Genomic DNA, 23,392 nt, shown 5'->3' on the forward strand with positions numbered 1-23,392 from the left:
GCTGTAACCTCACCGTGGTGCAGGGGTGTAATATTCTCTTTAAAGGGACACACCCTAGTTACGGCTAGTTGTTAACCATTACGGCGTTGTTTTTCGCTATTAAACCCATTTTTTCACAAATAAAATTGCACTTTACTTACCGTTTATTATTTAGAATATACATTTCTATTCACCTGAAGTGTTTTTTTGGTAATCCTGGTAATCCTGGTGTTTGTAATACCACAAAATGCATTTTTCCTATTTTTGAAAAACGGGCGCACGTTTGAGAAAAAACCGTTGAGCAGACAAGGTCTAATCTATTTTTAGACGGGATATTTCCATTTCAATGTCACAGACGTTGGTATACCACGTGACCGTTATCATTTTGGTTCGGTTTGTTTTCTCGTGCACGGTTCGCGCAATCAACATCCGATTTGTTGTTGTTCATTTGTGAGATTTTTCTTCATAGTTCGTGAACATTTTCAGTAACAATAAAGTTCAGACAAGTAAGTATCTCAATACAAAACGTTACAAACCCTTAAAACCAATAATTTTGCTAAGTCCTACGATATCTGGAGAGGGGATACAACCAGAACAGAACAGTTGCAACATGTCCAGGAGAGGTGAAAAGAACGCACCCCAAGTCTGTGAAATTTGTCGTGACGTAGGCATTGTTGTGCTTTGAGCGACATCTACGGGTGACATCAGAATACTAACTTTTAAAATTATTTCAAGCAATTGGGACATGGGGATTCCCATGGTATTTTCGATATAAAACCTGCTTTTTCACTCCATTTGATAAAAACGTGATCTAAGTGTGTTACAGATTTGTAGATTAACCAAATTATAATTTATTTTCGCTGGATGGAACTAGGGTGTGCGGCTTTAAGAATGGCCAATACAGCACAAATTGAAATTTTGAGTAAAAGTCAGTATCTGTCTGTGATATTTGTATTTTTGCACAGTTCTTTACACTGTTTTTATTTAATCTTGAATTTTTATATTGATGTTGATCATCACCTTATTTGTTTGCATTACCATAGTTTGACACCCAATAGCCGATGTATTTTTCGTGCTGGGTTGTCGTTAAACATTCATTCATTCATTCATGTAAACGTTCAGAAATTAAAGCCGCACACCCTAGTTCCATCCAGCGAAAATAAATTTTGGTTAATCTACAAACCCGTAACACACTTAGATCACGTTTTTATCAAATGGAGTGAAAAAGCAGGTTTTATATCGATAAATACCATGGGAATGCCCATGTCCCAATTGCTTGAAATAATTTTGAAAGTTAGTATTCTGATGTCACCGGTAGATCTCGCTCGAAGCACAACAATGCCTACGTCACGACAAATTTCACAGACTTGGGGTGCGTTCGTTTCACCTCTCCTGGACATGTTCCAACTGTTCTGTCCTGGTTGTATCCCCTCTCCAGATATCGTAAGACTTAGCAAAATTATTGGTTTCAAGGGTTTGTAACGTTTTGTATTGAGACACTTACTTGTCTGAACTTTATTGTTACTGAAAATATTCAGGAACTGTGAAGAAAAATAAAACAAATGAACAACAACAAATCGGATGTTGATTGCGCGAACCGTGCACGAGAAAACAAACCGAACCAAAATGATAACGGTCACGTGATATACCAACGTCTGTGACATTGAAATGGAAATATCCCCTCTAAAAATAGATTGGACCTCGCTTGCTTAACGGTTTTTTCTCGACAGCACGTCTTGTGAAAAAATGCAAAAAATGCATTTCGTGGTTTTACAAACATCAGGATTACCAAAAAGCACTTCAGGTGAATGGATATGTGTATTCTAAATAATAAAATGTAAGTAAAGTGCAATTTTATTTGTGAAAAATGGGGTTTAATAGCGAAAAACAACGCCGTAATGGTTAACAAATAGCCGTAACTAGGGTGTGTCCCTTTAAAACTTGCAAACTTCACGATTACAGGAAGTATATTCACGCAGACATACTCCTAGTATTCCGACAAATGTTTTAGACTGATTTTTAAATACTTGATGCGAAGCAAACCAGTAAACAACGTTATATTGCAACAGTTGTAACTTGCGACCAATCTAAACTTTTTAAAAGGTTTTAAAGAAATGTGCCCGGACTGCTTGGGACGGCTAAATTATCTGCTGCTATTTTATCGCTAAAGGAATATATGTAGACATAATATTGGATGGGCAATAATTTTGCATATGTTAAAAACAGTTTTAACGAAAACAGGAATCCAAAAGTGTCAAAAAAATTGAAAAATACTAACATCGCATGAGCTTTAAAAAACAAACATTTAAAACATCACTGTAGTATAGAAGTACCATCGATAAAGTGAAAGTAGCATAGCCACTACAAAACGAAAAAAAAAGAAGGAATCCCTCCAAATGATTATGTATCTATTTCAAATGCGTAGCGCCCATTAGGCCTACACACAGTACGCATGTGCGTAGGCCTAATGCAAAAACATAATCCGGGAATAGGTCGAGGCTGTATGTAATTGTTCTATAAAATATCCTCTTAAAATAGACTCGAAAAAAGATATAAAAAAAAAAATGCCTCCAAAAAAGATAGAAAAAAAAAATGCCTCCAAAAAGGCTCAGAATGCATCTACAGCGGTTCTGAGTATCAAAATTTTCATAGGGGGAGGCCTCCCGAATCCCCCGGCTCGGGCACGCCTTTGGCGTGCGTAATGCTAAAAAAAAAAGCCTGGTTACGCCCCTGTATTTTGTTTCAATACTGGGGCTGATATTCAGTTCTTTTATAATATTGTTAACTTAAGCAACCATTAAAGGGACACACCCTAGTTACGGCTAGTTGTTAACCATTAGGGCGTTGTTTTTCGCTATTAAACCCATTTTTTTCACAAATAAAATTGCACTTTACTTACCGTTTATTATTTAGAATATACATTTCCATTCACCTGAAGTGTTTTTTGGTAATCCTGGTAATCCTGGTGTTTGTAATACCACAAAATGCATTTTTCGTATTTCTGAAAAACGGGCGCACGTTTGAGAAAAAACCGTTGAGCAGACAAGGTCTAATCTATTTTTAGACGGGATATTTCCATTTCAATGTCACAGACGTTGGTATACCACGTGACCGTTATCATTTTGGTTCGGTTTGTTTTCTCGTGCACGGTTCGCGCAATCAACATCCGATTTGTTGTTGTTCATTTGTGAGATTTTTCTTCACAGTTCCTGAATATTTTCAGTAACAATAAAGTTCAGACAAGTAAGTGTCTCAATACAAAACGTTACAAACCCTTAAAACCTTAAAACCAATAATTTTGCTAAGTCTTACGATATCTGGAGAGGGGATACAACCAGGACAGAACAGTTGGAACATGTCCAGGAGAGGTGAAACGAACGCACCCCAAGTCTGTGAAATTTGTCGTGACGTAGGCATTGTTGTGCTTCTACCGGTGACATCAGAATACTAACTTTCAAAATTATTTCAAGCAATTGGGACATGGGATTCCCATGGTATTTATCGATATAAAACCTGCTTTTTCACTCCATTTGATAAAAACGTGATCTAAGTGTGTTACAGGTTTGTAGATTAACCAAATTATAATTTATTTTCGCTGGATGGAAATAGGGTGTGCGGCTTTAATGTGTCGAATTTACAAAGCCTGTTTTAGACTTACACGGGTGTTACTACATACATTTATTATGCTTACACCTGCGTTTAAGAAAAACAGGCATCCTAAATTCTGCCTAGTATAAAACATTATTCTTGATTACTTTACATGCTAATTCATCCGTTCCTTTTAGACGAAAACGGACTGTAGGAATGAATTAATGAATAAATGAATGAATGAATGAATGTTTAACGACACCCCAACACGAAAAATACATCGGCTATTGGGTGTCAAAGGTAAAGGTAAAACTTAGGAAAAACCCCCACTACAAAACATACACACATACACACACACGCACGCACTCTCAAAAACCACACAGAAAACAAAGATACATACTCACACCCCCCAACCCCCCCCCCCCCCAAAAAAAAAAAAAAAAAAAAAAAACCAAACAAACAAACAAACAACAACACCCCAAAAGAACACCTCTACTAGGAATGCTATATGTTTTTCTAATGACTCGTATTAACTGATTTTGATTGTATCACTTATTTATATATGCGATAGCTGATACTAATGCTGGATATCATTCATAAAGTATATGTCTGTCTGTCTGTCTGTCAGTCTTCATTCTTTCATGGCGAGATGTAGCAAAACATTGTCCCGCAGCTGGTAAATAAAATGACGTCTTCTTGTATGTGCTACCTTGTGTATGAGAAAGTAATATAAAATAATCCATTGCTGCTATTCAATGAGATATCATTCTATTCTCATTACCTAGACTAAGTGTCGAAACAACCAGATGCTAGACATCAAATAGCCGACCCTTAACATGGACGTTTAAAATATGACGAGGTGTCATTAAACAAAATACTACAGTGTATTCACTTCCTGTCCAGGCATTCATTCGTTCGTGTAGGCCCAGTGGTGTAGCGTTCGCTTGATGCGCGGTCGGTCTAGGATCGATCCCCATTGAGCTATTTCTCGTTCCAGCCAGTCAATCACGATTGGAATACCAGAGGCCGTGGTATATGCAATCCAGTTTGTAGGATGGTGTATATAAAAGATCCATTACTACTAATGAAAAAAAATATAGCGGGTTTCCTCCAAATGTTTGACATCCAATAACCGAAGATGGGGACGTCATTTATTGAACACGGGTGATCCCGCTTTTGTGCTCACTTCACCATGTCCTCAGTTCAAAAACTTTGATAACAGTCAAAGGTTTCGATATATGACCTTTTTAACTTTTCACTAGTCCATCCCATCATTCTATTAAAATGTGGAATGTTTTTGTAAATAATTTCAGTTTGGATTAACGTAAAACGAAAAGTAAAAGTGTTTTGGAAATAACATAAAAATACTATTTTTTTATGTGCATTTTACAAATCAATTGGCTCAGAAGTAAATAAGTTGTAGTAAATTCCATAGCATACAAAAAAATGCGATCCCTGTGCGACGGACTATAGACAGATTATGTGGTGCTTTGGTCGAATGTTAGATCTTCTACCTTAAGACAGTACTGTTCTGTAATAGATGAATCAAATATTCTATACTAAACCATGCAGCAGTGATGTACATGATAGCGAGACAACTCTGTGAGTTAAGCCAGTGGGACATACAGCTGGTAGGTACAGGGTTCGCAGCCCAGTACCGGCTCGCACCCAGAGCGAGCTTTAACGACTCAGTGGGTAGGTGTAAGATCTCTACACCCTCTTCTCTCACACTAACCGCTAACAACTAACCCACTGTCCTGGACAGATATCCCAAATAGCTGAGGGGTGTGTGCCCAGGACAGCGTGTTTGAACCTTAATTGGATATAAGCACGAAAATAAGTTGAGATGAAGATGATGATGATGTGGAGTGAAACTGGACCCTTCACTGAGTGGACACTTTACTATGTAGGCCTAACTAAATTTCCAATTTACACTTTCAACATTCCAGTTTAACAACACCACTAGAGCACATTAATTTATTAATCATCGGTTATTGAATGTCAAACATTTGGTAATTTTGACATATAGTCTTAGATAGCAAACCCGGTACATTTTTTCACTTGCAACAAGGGATCTTTTATATGCACCATCACACCAGCACATCCCACGGCCTTTGATATACTAACATTCCAGCAATTAAGTGTTCCTTTTGTTTCAAATTATTTTGAAGTAGTAAGTAGAATGTAGTTTTGAATGCGCGCGCGTGTATGTTAGAACTGTGTACGTGTTTACGTAGACCCTTCACACGTATATGTTATGTACATGTGTTATGTGCAGGAGTTCTTTTATTTGAACATCTGCGCATACGTTCATAATCCCACATGTATGGATGTAATAATTTCCTTCAAAATTAATTTCACTTCCGCCTGATCACGGCGTGTTTATATAATACAACAAGAACACAAGAATACAAAATTAACTATTCATTCATAATGTGTAGGTGTTGTTGTCTATTTTCAGTTTTTATTCGGTCGGGTGACGGACCGTAGCCCAGTGGTAAAGCGCTCGCTTGATACGTGGTCGGTTTAGGATCGATTCCCGTCGGTGGCCCCATTGGGCTATTTCTCGTTCCAGCCAGTGCTCCACAACTGGTATAACAGAGGCTGTGGTATATACTATCCTGTCTGTGGGATGGTGCATATAAAAGATCCCTTGCTGCTAATCGAAAAGAGTAGCCCATGAAGTAGCGACAGCGGGTTTCCTACCTCAATATCTGTGTGGTTCGACGCCATATAAACGTAACTAAAATGTATTGAGTGCGTGCGTCGTTAAATAAAGAATGGCAGAGAAAGGTTTTGCAATATCATTTTAAAAATTATTATAATATTTTTTTAATAGAGATTGTATATCTCTTTTGATGTATTTGGCCAAAATATGATCATCATGCACGCGAGATTTAGCTGAGCTCGTATAACTATCAAATCTGTAGTCACGTCACCATGCACGCGAGATTTAGCTGAGCTCGTGTAACTATCAAATCTATAGTCACGTCACCATGCACGCGAGATTTAGCTGAACTCGTGTAACTATCAAATCTATGTTACGTCATCATGCACGCGAGATTTAGCTGAGCTCGTGTAACTATCAAATCTATAGTCACGTCACCATGCACGCGAGATTTAGCTGAGCTCGTGTAACTATCAAATCTATGTTCACGTCATCATGCACGCGAGATTTAGCTGAGCTCGTGTAACTATCAAATCTATGTTCACGTTTTACACTCCTTTAGTCCTTCACCGCTACTAGGAAATAGTCTGCAGCTATCTGTGGTCCAAAGTGCATATAAAAGTTCCCTTGCTGCTAATGGAAAAATGTATTGAGTTTTCTCCAAAGACTGTGTCAGAATTACCAATAGCCGACGATTAATAATAAAAATAAAGTTTTGTTTTGTTTAACGACATCTCTAGAGCACATTGATGTATTAATCATCGGCTATTGGATGTCAAACATTTAGTAATTTTGACTTATAGTCTAAGAACCGACGATTAATAAATCAATATGCTCTAGTGATGTCGTTAAACAAAAGAAACTTTCAACATTTGCCAATGTTATTCAATATTTATGACTAGCATATGCACTGTATATAAACATATCCAGAGTACAATTTTATTTCATATTACATATCTTTTACTAATCTACATTAGACTACTCAACACGTAATGTCCACTTACCTTCTCGGTGTCTCCAAATTCAATTCACTTAGCAGACTTTTTTGAATGTCATCATATATCAATTTCGGGCTGTCCGTGTGAACACGATGTCATAGCACAGAAACTGAACTGAAAAAACCCAACAGCCCAACACGTGTCCTTCCGTTCACTAGTAATCGACTGTGGTATAACAGTGTACGTGATTTTCAGCCGTAACAAGACATTTAAGTCGAATTAACACTTTCCACAAAGATTTATTCGAGGTACGAGGAAGCGAGACATACAGGACGTTTAAAGCATCGCCAACAGTGAGCACGAGGTCGTCGTCATATGAAAACAGGACGGCGTCCGCTTAACAAGGTCGGCTACATGAGGCGGACAGTCTAAATATGGAAAGGAAAGGAATGTTCGTTTAACCGATATTAATATTGCAGCAGATGATTTAACAAGAGGCTGTTATGTGGTATTCGTAATATTGTTTTGCAAGAAAAGATACCACCAGAAACAACCTGTGATCATTTCAGATTGACATTATTAAGGACGGTTTTCCATGTGTGCATTGTTTGGGTGCAGTACGGGCGCGGGAATAAAAAAACAGAACGCTTAAAATAGCAATATTTTCATGAGCGACTCGGTATGCTTCCGTTTATTCGTGACCAAAACCACGGCCAATGAAAACGGCCCTAAGAAATATTTCATGGGCTGTATTATATAGCCTTTATCTTAAGATAAAAAAGCACATATCAGAAACTTGTGATATACCAGTCGTGGCGCACTGGCTGGAAGCAAAGACAAGGTTTAGTGAGGTTAGGAAGGCTACCAGTCGTCACCGGTTCCACTTTTGACAATAAACTGCAATCTACCAACATTGTTGATCAAATCCTGTCAAAGCTGGCTTACACATGCTTTCATCTTTCTCATCTGTCACCCTCTGCCTACTATTATTTAATCTGTTATTTAGCAATAACTTTTGTGTTGTATCTTTTGAATCTGTTATTTATAAATAGCATGACTTTATGACCTATAGGTTAGGTGGGAATCATGTCTTGGTGGGAACGGTACCTCGATGGATTTACTTTATTTGATATATGTTTTTTCAATATCCATAGCTAACGTAGGGTAGTGTGTAAGTGTGTCCCCGCATGTGTCCCTGCAGTCTAAAATGTGTCCCTCTAGTGTAAATATGTGTCCCTGAGTGTGTCTCTGGGATGGCTCAGTGGGGTCCTGGGTGGGAATTTTATAAATCAGATGAGAGGGCAAGTTCATTTATGTTTAGTACTTCTGTGTGACAGATTGACGCAAATTCAAGTGTTAAAATAACACGGGAAAGTCACAGGAAGAAGGTATATAAATAAAATAGTTTTGAAAACTCGTAATTTGAGGTAGAACCTTCAGAGGAGCAACATGTCAGACCAATACAAGTTATATGTACCCGACGTAGACAAGTGGACCCGTTTCTACAAGCTGCAGCCACAAGGCAAACTTCAATCTTATTTTCCAGTTCAACGTGGTGGTAAAAGTCAGATGATGTACAGCGTGGATCGATGTCTAGCACTCTACGATCCCACGTGAAAAAAAGAAAAAGAGGAACAGAACAGGCCCTCGACACCCAATGTGGTCATGGTCTCCCCCACGCAACAGGTGGTAGAACAAGAAATTGGCACGGGCTGGAAAGACCCGAAACGGCAGAAGCATTTCTAAATAGACTATAAAAGGAATCACATGGGCCAGACAACGTCATTTTATTTAGAGTCGTCATGCAGAGCACATGTTCAGAATGTGGTTTCAGATTCTCGAGAAGAGACGCCATGTTAGGACATTTTCAACAAAAACATGCTAAAGATCTACCATCACCACCACCACCATCACCACCACCACCACCACCACAGCAGCAGCAGCAGCAGCCACCATCTAAGCTGTTACACCCCTTCACCATGATCGTGTCGGAACCCACTTCGTATGGAAAGACATTTTTTGGTATACAAACTGCCTCAACGCATCAACTGGCTCTACAAACGATGGCAACCCCTCTACGACATCATTGGGGCAACCGTTCGAGTGAAATTTGTTCAAGGCATACCTGAGAATGTGGAAAAGGATCGTTATTTGGATCCCAGTGTTGGACGACCTGATGTCTACAGCTGGAAAAGACCCAAGGATCACCGACCTGTTCACAGAAGGAAGTCACCACAGAAACTTATCCGTCATCGCCATCAACCAGAATCTGTATGACAGCAAGGACCCAACACAGAGAAGAAACTGCCATTATCTACCGTTGTTCAACAACCCCATCGACAAGCAAGTTCTGACGTTAGCACGGTAGATGTATACTCGTGATTTGATGCAAACGTTTGAAGAAGATGCCCACAGACCTTACGGATATCTCATGGTGGACTTGAAACCGACCACGCCCGAAAATTGGCGTCTTCGGCCTAATGGTTTAGAGACGGGGCCGTCCGAATGGTATAAAAGCACGAGCGTAACGGTGAATGTTTCGGAAGACGTGCAACCACCGTCGAAGAAAGAGCTCTACTTGCAAATCATGCAAAGGGACGCATTGAAAACTACCAGGCATACCCGCCTACAAAAGTGACGACGAAGAAGATGATGAGGTAGAACCTTATCTGAAAAAAATCAAAAGGATGCGACTTGCAGTGACATCTGCTATTTAAAATGTGCGAGGAGGGAAATGAAGAGCCGTCGCCCGATCTGGAATACGAAGGCGTACGTCTTATGGTGGAACGTGAATTGGACATCAATCGTGACTATTTCGAAAGCAAGAGGAAAAGCTACGAAAAAAAACCATGTCCCAAGATGCCATCGAAAGAAACATGAAGACATTGCAATGAAAGTTATTTAAAGACACGTACTCTCGCTTTCGGACATATATGCATTACTTTGACAAAGGCCCCAACACGAGTAAAATCTACAGTCTGTGAATTCTAACAGAAATGTGAGACCACAGATTCATTCTAAATTAAACAAGTATCGTTCCTGGATCAGCGAATATTTGGACGAAGTAGATGACGACGATACTGATGATGATGAGGACAATGATGATAAAGAGAAATGAACACTAATAGTAATACTATTCACATGTCGCCCTTAAGGCCTCTCGATGTAACCCAATGTGTGTCCATTTTATTATTCATGTGTAGTTCCCTAGGGAGACCAGTGATTTAGAAATAAATGAAAAACCAAACCAAAATTTCGCTAGTCGACACAAGTCGTGCTCGAAACGATGGACGGATGGATGTAAGCACCGTGTTTTGTTTCATCACTCATGCATATTTTTGGGGATGTATGGACAATCCTAACTACATAGCCTCATTGTTGCATAAATTTTAGACGTGCGCAAATTATTGACATATATATATATATATTTGGTATATATAAAGGTTGAGTAGTATATGACGGGTATTCAGGGTAGCATTAAACCAATGATTGGGCAATATTACACAATCTCTGTATCTTTAATAGATTACATCCACATACTGACTTTAGAAAACAAAATCACAATCTCTAAAGGCATACTAAAAATAAATGTGTATTCAAATCAAATCTTTATTTGACAAAGAACATGGAGGGTTATAGAAGGAAGGAAATGTTTTATTCACTCAACACGTTTTATTTACAGTTATACGGACATATGGTTAAGGACCATATAGATATTGAGGGAGGAAACCCGCTGTCGCCACTTCATGGGCTACTCTTTTTGATTAGCAATATGGGATCCTACACCATCTTACAGACAGGATAGTGCATACCACGGCCTTTGTTACACCAGTTGTGGAGCACTGGTTGGATATTGACCAATGGGCCCACCAACGGGAATCGATCCTAGATCGATTACGCATCAGGCGAGCACTGGGCTACGTCCCGCCCCCACAGGGTTATAGAGGATGCTTGCATTGTATTGGGTTCTGCTTGAAAACATTTCTTAGCATAATAAATATACTTTCAATAAAATAACTAATAATAATAATAAAACTCTTTCTTCTTAGAAAAACGAACTCAATACCCCTCAAAATTGTATTTAAAAACAACCAAAAAAACCCCTGTTATATTTGTATGATGTTCAGCTATATTAATATACTGAACACATTCAGATGCGATAGTTTTTTCATACTTCGCCTAGATACTGTCATCAAAAGAACTCAAGTACGAAAACAAGCATATTAGGTAAACATAACTTATTCACTTTATATAGCATATCTTTATTGACAGCCCAACTAAACTGTTATTTATTTTTCATCTGTATTTTAATGTGTTTCAGCAGCACAATTACTCTTTTGTACAGCGCCGACACGCGGTTCGTATTTTTAGCAGGCCATTTTTGCGGAGCAAGCTAAAAGCCCTTGTTGGGACGCTATTCCACATGTTGCGATAAAACTGTGTCACAAGGAAAAGTATGATTGCCGCCAAACTGCTTTACTATCCACCGTGTGTAATACTTGTCACATTATAGCGTCCCACGTGGTTTAATGCCGTTTGTTTTATCAAAGCCTCGACCCTGCAGATTAGGCGGTTAATTTGTTTCAAGTTCACAGAGTTCACATCGCAATCTGCTACTTAACAGTCTTTTTCCTGTTGCCATAAAACTGTGACGCCGTGTCCTATTCTCAACGCACTGCTTGCGTACGGTCATTGATGCTACATTAAGTTATTATGGAAGCCGATACTTACGAAACAAAAAAATATCAAGAAAGGTCACGAGACATTTCCAAGCTGGGCAACGGGCAACGGGCAACTCTATTAACGTGCCCCTATCCACAAGGGTTCAGGCACGCCCGCCCCGGATCTAGCCTCTGACTTCGCCAGTGACCACTTCCGGGGCAGAGAGAACATATGTGGTGAATTTTTAGTAGAAGTTAGAAGGCATTAAGACGTTTCTTCGGAAATAAAAAGGGGCGGAGCGAAGCATTTCATTGGTTCATTACCTGATATGGGCGGGGCAGCGTCATTGCGTGTTCGCGCCAGTTGTTTTGACGTCACTCTTGGCGATGATGTCTGTCCAATTGACCCCTCCGTACGGCGTGATTGACAACCGCGCTGGACCAATCATGTTTCGCGGTTCAAAAACCGCGAGCCCAAATTTGCTTGGACGCCATTAGCTTAGACAACATAATTTTGTTCGATGTGTAACGTTTTTGTATAGTTAGCATTAAAATTAGTTAAAATAATTGTCTCCTCCAACTGAATTATAATCATAGTAAACATATACTTCTGCTGACAAGTGTTAACAGCGATGACAACTATGCGGAGCCTACGATTGACGTAAAATCAGTGTTTTCCTGCGAAACCGTCACATGGTATTGAAAGTGAAGTTTTGCCGAAATCCATCAAAATTCAACTGATATATAAATTCTATGAAGGTAAGAGTTTAAGAATCACTTTCCCTCCAATGTAATGGAATTTACTGACTCATTTAATCAGTCTTCGATGTATATATTGTCGTTAAGAATCCGTCAGACGAATGGCCAAAATAAAAGTTTTGGCAAGACATCCGATCGTTCCAGCATTCAGTTAATTTAGGCTTAAGTTAGGTTTAGGGTTAGTGATAGTAATAACAAGCATGCTGGAACGTTTGGAAGTCTTAGCTTTTTTTCCTTTTCTTTTTGTTTGCATGTGTGTAGGCGTGAGTGTGTATATGTGCTTTTGTGTGTGTGGGGGGGGGGGGGGGGGGGTGAGGGAGTAACCTATATGGTTGTGAGCTTTAGGGGGATAAGGAAGTATTGTCTGGAAAGTTATAAATTAGGCAAATTTTATGTAGGCACCCTGAAATGTTTTGAAGCAAAAAAAAAAATTAATAATTGTGATTTTTTTGCAATCGGAACAGATCTGCCGGTTACGGTTTCTCGGTTTGATTCGATTTAAGCTAGTGCATCACGACTAGTATATCAAAGGCTGTGGTATGTGCTATTCTGTCTGTTGGGTGGTGTATATATATAAAAGATACCTGGCTACTAATGTAGCAGGTTTGCACTCTAGACTATACATGTCAAAAGTACAAAATGTTTGACATCCAATAGCTGATGATTAATAATTCAGTATGCTCTAGTGGTGTCTTTAAACAAAACAAACTTTAACTTATCCATTAGTCCCCTTCCACCCCACCCCTCAATTAAAACAACCCAATTTTACCATAATATATATTAAAACAATTCCTCACCTAACAGCAGATCAATTACCAATCTTGAGTAATTTATAATAAATACTGGTAAGACATTTTATTATTCCTTTGTTATTCTTAGAATTTTCAACTTAATGGTTTCTGCCAGAGGCTACTGAGGTTAAACTTGTATACCCTAACATCTTGGAAATTAATAGATATGTTTAGATAAATGATAGTAAAAGAACTGCTGTTTATAAATGGTCATGTGCTTGAAATGTAATGTCCTAACCCTAATTTCAAAACATTTCAAACCCATAACCACCTAGATGAGGCACTTACATCTGTTTTGTTTTTATTACTTACCCTAAATATGATTTTCTTTTGGAGACAGTAGTTTTGTTTTTCATCATTATTTTATACCCCAAATTTTAGCAAAGCATAGGCATTTTTCTTCTTCCACATGTCATCTTATATGTAGCTTTGTGCAACTTTCTAATAGAAATCAAATCACATCATCAAAGTTAAATACATTGTTCACTACTTTTCTTAATTTACTGCAATACTTTTTTAATTTTATACTTTGTTTAGTCACATTGATTTTGTTTCCTGTTAAAAATATTTTTCTAAAATTAAATTAAACTTTAAATTAATACTGTAATTAAGTTACAGATTAATGTACTTCTTCAAATGGATGTGAAATACTTAACATGTTTGTTTTTATATATTTCAGCAACTGGACCAATGGATGTGGAGTCATTGATTAGATGTCGAAAATGAGATTCTGAAGACAAACTATTAAACAAATTACATTGCATCTTGATATTGAGAACAGAATGCTGCACTGGCTTAAATCGAATCAAACCGAGAAACCGTAACCGGCAGATCTGTTCCGATTGCAAAAAAATCACCATTTTCTTTCTCTTCAAAACATTTCAGGGTCCCTACATAAAATTTGCCTAATTTATAACTTTCCAGACAATACTTCCTAATCCCCCTAAAGCTCACAACCATATAGGTTACTCCCTAGAAAAAATGCTAAGACTTCCAAACGTTCCAGCATGCTTGTGAATACTATTACTAACCCTAAACTCAACTTACGCCTAAATTAACTGAATGCTGGAACGATCGGAAGTCTTGCCAAAACTTTTATTTTGGCCATTCGTCTGACTGTGTATTGTTTAACGACGGATTCTTAACGACAATATATACATCGAAGACTGATTAAATGAGTCAGTAAATTCCATTTCATTGGAGGGAAAGTGATTCTTAAACTCTTACCTTCGTAGAATTTATATGTAACCATGTAGGTTTTATTGTTTTAATGATTTTATTATGCACAACGCACATGCACCTAAACTTTTGGCTAGGAGCTGTAGGGACATGCATTTACCTGTCTTTACATCTGACCTCTGACCAGGGACAGTGACGATCAACCAATAGACTGGCCAGCTGTGTTTGACCCAGTTGGTGGCTATTCACTGTCACTCACCTGACATTTCTTGACACATCACGAGCTGCACAGGCCACGCACTCATCTGCTTTCAATCTTACACTGGAATAATTGGTGAGTTATATTTCTACTTTTCTAATTCACTTTACTATTTTACTAACATATAAAGTACAGTTTATAAATTACAAATAAGGTTTAAATAAATAACTACTTCAATTAACATTTACTTTGATAAAGGAATAAACTGAATTAATGTAAGTATTAGAATTTGGGCGTGGCACTTACGCTGTAACAATAATGGATATTCCTATAGCCAAGCCATAATTAAATGAGTCGTTTATTATTGTTTTAGAAATGTATGTGAATAGTGTGTATGTGTGTATATTAAATTAGAAATGTATTCGTTTTAGTTTACTTGTTTCTTGTAGACGTTTTTACGCTTTTTCATCATGTTACCGCCCTAAAGCCCACAGCTAAAGGTATTGGTATTTCAATGGGTCTAGGTAAACCGTATCACCTGTGGAGATAATGTTTTGTGTAGCTTACCTTTATTTTATTATACTGTATATCGCCATATGTGTAATTGTTTGCTGTAAATAATGATTTAAGATTATCGGCAATTGATTAATGTTCAGTTGTTTAACGTACGGTAATTCTGTATGTGTATTATGTCTATATTTGATGTTTACTGTGGCGATGTTAACTATTGCTCAGTGTATCGTTCTTTCTTTTGTTCAAGCGATTTGCTATTATTTGTAGATAATAACTAGACTGCAGAGTATTTATATATATTTTAATGCGTTTTAATATGGTGTTTTAAGACTGTTTATGTATAGTGTGAATGTATTTTAATAATGCTATTTTTGCTTATAGGGTTTGTTTGACTATATATATCCTTATTCTCCGGAATAAAGAACCCTGTTAAAATATCTTCACCGAGTCCAGTTGTCTTTTCGGGGAAGTAACATATATATCAGTTGAATTTTGATGGATTCGGCAAAACTTCACTTTCAATACCATTTGACGGTTTCGCAGGAAAAAACTGATTTTACGTCAATCGTAGGCTCCGCATAGTTGTCATCGCTGTTAACACTTGTCAGCAGAAGTATATGTTTACTATGATTATAATTCAGTTGGAGGAGACAATTATTTTAACTAATTTTAATGCTAACTATAGAAAAACGTTACACATTGAAAAAAAGTATGTTGTCTAACCTAATGGCGTCCAAGCAAATTTGGGCCCGCGGTTTTTGAACCGCGAAACATGATTGGTCCAGCGCGGTTGTCAATCACGCCGTACGGAGGGGTCAATTGTGTTGAAGTAATTTTGGTCACGTTATTAAGACGGCTTTTTGGTGTGTCTTCACCATTAAGACGATCGAAATGCAGATATCCGATTGGTTGAATTGGAGAGAAACCGAGGAAATGCCGTCTAAAAACGCACTTTGGCAGTTTTTTCTGTTCATATATTTGTTCTACACATAATATTTCGTTTGTATGTTATTATGTTCTGCACATATTTGGGATTTTGTGCCTACATTCTTGGTTTTGTCGTTTTTGTTTCTCAGCTTGGTAAGTTTTTATTTTATACAATTTATGTTTTTCTTTTTAATTTTGTTTGTTAGAAAATGTCATTCATCTTACATTGAGATCAATAGTACTCTCGCGTACCGAGATTTCATGGCATTAGCGAAGAATTGGTTACTATTATAAACAAAGCAAACATACAGCTAATATTTTTTCACTAAGTTAAAATTCACTTACCCTACTATGCTTTGCTACATAAAATCAATTCATCCCCGATGGAAATTGCTGACACAAGATCACCATCGGGGCCTCTGGAAAACCCGTCTGCATAATGACATACCTATCAATTCGGGGTATACGTCATTCAGTCAATCTATTGCAGGCCAGTGATGGCAACCAGTTTCTGTTGTCGCGAACGTAAAGTGGGAATTTCCGTAAAGAATCGAAACACAAAATATGTTAGTCATTGTTATAATATAACTTATATTTAACATGTATCCAAACACACAAACGTCCAACGTAAATGTAACATATTTACAGGTCTGGTTTCTTCACAACTGCTCGAAGATACATGTATGTTTATTCTTCCTGCTTGCATGGCAAGCCATGGCATGGGCACAAAAACACGTCATGTCGTCGTAGACATCGTACATCACAGCAGTACTTTAAATGAACCCATTGATTACAATTTTGGAACATGCACTGTCCCCACAGAGTAAATACCAGTGAAGTGCATCTTTTTATTTCAACTGGTTGAAAAAGCCCACAAACACAACAATTTTCGTCATCTTCAGTTTCCGATTCTGAGAAGTTGTCACTTGATATCAGCCCGTTATCAACTCCTGAGGGCCCTGGCTGCGGTGAATTTGATTTTTTTTATTGGTACTACAGCTTTTGTTTTTCTTGAAGAAACAACTTTGGGTTTTTTAGAGGAAGAGACATATTCATACAGTTGGGATGATACATCTGGCTCTGTAATTGGTTTTCCACCAATAACCGTGTGAACTGAACGCCTGGGTTTAGACTGATTAGGTTTATTGTGGTGTACAACTGGCAGGTGACTTGAAAAGAAATTGTCAACAGTGTTTCTGTCTTGTGGTTGAGAAATATCGACATTGTTACTCGCATTTTCTATAGATTGTTCAGCTCTTCTCTTTTTGGCATACTGGGCAGGTTTTAACAGAGATGAATCAATTGCTGTTGGGTTAAATGGATAAATCCCACTCTTCCTGAAAGCACTCTGAAGATTCCTGGGAGTCAGCAAAATGTCGTAAGCTCGACATGCAATAGAGCAGACATTGTAGTGGGTGAGAGTTCCAGAATGAGAACGTTGCCATTTTCGAGATTAATCACTGAAAACTTTAGAAAACGGTCCAAAACACCCCACATCCATCGGCTGAAGGATATGGCTTGTATGAGGTGGTAGAATAAACAGGATGATTCCATTCCACACTGCAAAGTCAACCAATTAAGGTGAAATATGGGATCTGTAACCATCATACAACAATAATGTCTTCTTATCTCCACCAATTTTTGCGTACTTCGCAAAATGATCTACAAGCCATGTTTGAAATATGTCTGAATTGGACCATCCTGACTTACTAACAGTGCCATTCGTACCAATGGTGGCGCCTTCTAGTAGTTCTTGGCGCATTCGAGCCCCAGGAAAAATGAAATATGGTGGGATTTGTTGACCCAGTGCATTGCCACACCCTATCATAGTGACTGTGGATGATCTTTCTGGCGATATTTCAATTGGAACCTCATCTGTGGATCCTACAACATATGGAGGTGCGTGAGTCATACTAATTCCCTTCTCATCCACGTTATATATGTTTTCAGAAGATGATTTGAGGTCATACTTTTCAAGAATTGTCTCCAGTCCATCAAAGTATTTCTTTATGCTTTCCTCTGAAGTAGCGTAGGCTCGAAGCTCTGACAAGGATTTGGGTCGTCTCAACTTTAATTCTGGCCATCTTCCCATGAACCCATAAAACCAGTGTAGAGAAAGAGAGTTGCAATCGTGTGGCCGTTTGTTTAAGTGGGTGGCATAGTCGGTTCCAAGATTTAAAACCTGCCCTCTTGTGTAGCCATAGCCAACAGACGCCATCAACTTCAAATGTTCTGCCAGTTTGGTTTCTTCTTCCAAGGAAAACATTGGACCAGGTCTGGACCTTGTGTCTGGGGAAATAATCCCGCATATTCTGTCTCTGAGTGTTTGTTCAGGAACGGAATACAGCCTGGCAGCCTCATATACCAAAGTTCCCTTTTCAGTGACATCTGCTGTCACGGGGATCCTATAATACCCGTAACTGAATGAAACACGATTGTCCAAATATCTCTCCTAACTGTATATCTATTAGTTCTCTCTGTAACAGGCAGTTATGCCCGCTGGCTCGTCTAGGTATGATCAGAGATAAGATCTTATATAAAGTATATATTATTATAGCATGTTTAGTTCACTAGAAAACACAACAAAAACACACTACACTTTGGAATCTGTATTAACCTACGCTGACAAATGTACTGCCGCAATAGTTAATTAACAACAACAAATAATAACAACCCAGAACTGATCACTTAGTTAATCTCTAGGTGTCTAGTTTACACAATATGCTAATCACTTCACCGTGACACAACACCCATACGTGTGATAATTGAGAAACGCTGCCAGGAGAACTTAATTAATAAAGGAATTACAACTCTATTCCTAACTGGTTAATTTTTAATTAACCCTTAACTACTCATTCAGTAACCTTGTAACACAGAATTAATACTGGTACCTATCACAATAAAGACGATAACCTACAGTTTACCTAGGTCCTCTAGGATGACTGGATAAGCTTTATATATATATATATATATATATATATATATATATATATATATATCAGAACGGTGAGCCTATAGTATACTGCGTCAGATCACCGGCAGCACCGTCTAAATAATGTTGGTATAATACAGTATTAAAATATTTAAAGTCACATCAATCACATCAAGGTTATACACAGAGCAGAAAATATATAATTACCAGTCCGGACGGACTAACGTTCCCCCTGGACGCCTTCCAATATGTTTCTCCCTGATATCTCTAAAACCCTAGCTATTTATCATAAAACCTGAATATCACCTGGGGGTACATCGCGGCACCGAATACTATGATGTGTATATTTCCACAGGAACCAAGCAGTATTTTGTTCTCAGATGGTCAGACTTAATGACGCCTAGTCGCCAAAATCACGGTTGTAAAAACCGCACTCGCGGAGGTATTACGTAACTACTGGCCAGCTGGGCTTAAGTGCATTTTCGAACTGCACACGGCCCTCTAAAACAATTAATATCACCACAGGCGAAAAGAAATTAAGAGCATGTACCGTCACACACCCCCACCTCAAAAGGGATATTTCCTCTACTCTAGGAATAGGGAAATATACTACATTAAAACAAAATGTGCGTTAACCGACGCATCCGGGCATTTATAACGCATGTAATAAAAAGGTGACTACCAGTAATCACACCGAGTCCCTGGTATACAAATAAAATATATAAAAACAAAACAGAAATCAAGAATGTCAACACATTATCATAACGTTCAACTTCGGGACAGGGCATCAGCGATTACATTGGATGTGCCCTTGATATGTTCAATGGTAATTGGGAATTCCTGTAGAAGAAGACTCCATCTCAAAACTCTCTGGTTGGTGTCTTTCATTCTGTGAATGAAAGTGAGCGGATTATGATCAGTAACGACCACCACTTGATGCACTGCCGATTTCACGTAGATCTGAAAATGCTTCAGAGCTTGTACCATGGCCAAAGCTTCCTTCTCTATAGTGGAATAGTTCACCTGGTGTTTGTCAAACTTTTTGGAGAAGAAACTTACAGGATGGTCCAGTCCATTTTCGTCTTCCTGGAACAGCACAGCTCCAGCTCCCACGTCACTGGCATCCACAGCTAGCTTCAAAGGCATTTGGTAGTCTGGTGCTGCCATCACGGGAGACGAGTAGCGCATCTGCTTGAGACGGTTGAAAGACTTCGCGCATTCATCTGACCACTGGAACTTCGTTTCCTTCTTTTTCAGAGTCGCACGTTTTCCAGGTTTTCTCCGGTAGGCATGCTGTCGAATCGGTGTAGCGTTGGGTTCCAAGTGCACATCCTGGCTTAAGGTATTGGTAACCGTTGGAAGGTCCTGACAAATGGAAACATTGTCTTGTATCAGCATAGTCAACTTTGCTCGCTGGGGCCTCAAGTCTGCTAGAATCTGGCCGTTGGCCAACTTGATCTCTGCAGTCTTGACGTCATCACAGGAAATTGAGTGAATCTCAATTTGGACCGGTAACTTTTGAACTATCGGCAGTCTGTCAAAATAACCTTTTAGCAAATTGATGTGACAATACCTACTTTTCCTAACCCTATCAGGAGTGTTGATCACATACCCTGTCTCATTAACCCGTTTGTGCACAACATAGGGCCCGAAATACCTGTTCTGCAATGAACCCCGTTTAATGGGAAGGTACAGCAGCACCTTATTCCCTGGTTTAAATTCCCGACTCCTAGTCTTCCTATCAAACACTGATTTTATTTTGCTCTGAGCATGGCTCAGTTGCTTCCTAGCCTTCCTATCAAACACTGATTTTATTTTGCTCTGAGCATGGCTCAGTTGCTTCCTAGCCTTCCTATCTCTAACTCTCCTATTCATTAATACTCCCTTGTCCATATCATAACCTGACATCTGATCCTCCATGTCACCCTCTGTTAACAATGTAGTGCGAGCTGCGAACAATTTTGGATCAGCCCCCTGCTCTAGAATTAACTCTTGTCTATTACAAGGTAAATCCCCTCTATCAAACACAACTGGTTCAATTCCCCTCTGCGGGAGATCAACAGGTTCCACCACATTTAATTCCTCAGTTGAGTTATCTACCATTTTACTGATAACCTCATCCACTCCAATTTCATGGCTCACACACGTATCCGACAAATCACAAATATCCTCTGGGTCTCGTGCTAACCTACTGGCCATAGCCCTAGTCATTACACACGCCGGATATCTAGTCTCATCAACCTCACACTCTTCTATGGGTAAAGGGCTGTCTTCAATTAACAATTGGTCACATTGCGGCTGACAACATTCACTAGTCAAATCATTACCCAACAAAAGAGAAAACTTCTGCAATAACTCTCGAAGGATGAAGTTGAGTTTAGAAAACGTGGAGATTATTCTCCCCCCCACCCTAGGGGCTGTGATCCGTGTGCTTGGGCCTCTGTCCAAGTATCGCGTAGAGCACAATGGCGACTCGGCGACCGTCACGCTGATATACGGCGGTGACCGGAAGACCCTCGCACCTAGCAGAAGAAGGAGGAGGCGACCCAAGGTTTCACAGGGGGGACCAAACGTGGCGGCTCAACCGCCAGGGGCGGTCCCACCTGTTCCGAAGAGGAGGACTGGACTTGACGTGGCGCGGGGTGATCCGAACCCGGTGGCTAAACCACCGGGGGAGGTTCATTCTGAGCAACACCGGGCACCCAAGCCGAAACAACCGCCAGGAACCATCCAGGGGGGACCAAAGCTGTCAGCTCCACTGACAGTGGAGGTCCCTTCTGTTGAGGACCCGACGAAGATGGAAACGGGCCACGTGGTCTCTCATGACCCACCGGCAAGCCCACCACCACCTCCGGCAGTTGTTGTTGATACGGACACCGCGGCAGACCAGCGAGAATTCAAGAAGAGGAAGATGTCATCGGTCACCGTACCATTGTCGTCTGATGATCCGGAATGGATTCTCGTCTGCGACTTCCTGCCGCACAAGTACACGGGGGCGGTAATCGGTAACTTCACCGATGCCAAACACTTGAAGGGACCTTGGAACGACAAGCACTGGCGCCAACTTCCAACCGGACAAGGGAAGTACCAGCTGCAAGGTGCCCCAAACTCAGAAAAACTATACGTGACAGCTCAGCAGGAAGGACTGTACAGGCAGGGGCTCCTGATGCCAACGATGTCAAACGGGACCATTCACCGCATCTTGAAGATGGTCCTACGAGACATATACCCAGGAGAAATACACCGCAACATCAAGGCTTTGACTGAAGGACTCCCCAACTTCAGGCCTGAACAGTCCATCAACTCGCCATGATCCTGCTGCACCAACCTTAACTAGGACAGGTAACCTCCTTTTTTGGGCTTAGTTGGACTTTAAACATTTGCGATCGAGTTCAAAATTCTTATGTTTATTTTTTTATAAATAGTCCAACGCACTTTACTTTGGAGCCCGTTCAATTGCTCAAATCACCTTAAAACCGTTTCGGCCGAGCAGTCAAACTTATTTTTGGGTTTAAATTCATAGTCCGGACATGATGTTAGGTGCAGGTATTCTCCGTAGACTTTTCTAGTTAGACCCGAAGGAATCGAAATTACGCCAGTCAGAACACGGCCCATTTTCGGTGTCTACTAGTCGGTCCGCGCAGTCGCTGGACACTACTAAATACTTATTCAAAATGCCGCCCACCTCAAACTCATCCCCCCCCCCCTTGTCCTGGACTCAGTCACTGGCAAAGGCCAGAGATTGGGCCCAGGACAGGCGTGCGTGAAACCTTCGTGGTATATATGCACGTTAAAGCTTTAAACAACAACAACCCAACAAAACTCCTATGTTTTCAAGAGGCAAGTCCTTCACAGCACCCATAATGACTGGTCCCGTCACAAACTTCGAACACAAGAAAACGTTATGTAACCGGACAACCATATTTTCTCCAGTAACTGAGGTTAAAGCCAAACTACGTCCTGTATCTGAATTCTTAATACCAGCTAAACACTTTGACGTTATAAGCGACTGACTACAACCTGTATCTCGATATACTGATATTGCCTTAGAACACAACTCTTGTTTCACATCACAAACCATACCAGCGGACACATACGGGTTTACCTTCTCTGCCATGGGACTAACCATTAACTCTCTCGCTAACGGAGCTGACCTCACTAAACTGACCACTTGCGCATTATCGCGTTTTCTTTTAAAACAGTCCCCGACAAGATGGTTTCCTTTTTACAGTAACTGCAATGTGGACGAAAAGTTCGT

This window comes from Gigantopelta aegis, chromosome 14 (assembly GCF_016097555.1).
Source record: "Gigantopelta aegis isolate Gae_Host chromosome 14, Gae_host_genome, whole genome shotgun sequence".
Taxonomy (NCBI): domain Eukaryota; kingdom Metazoa; phylum Mollusca; class Gastropoda; order Neomphalida; family Peltospiridae; genus Gigantopelta; species Gigantopelta aegis.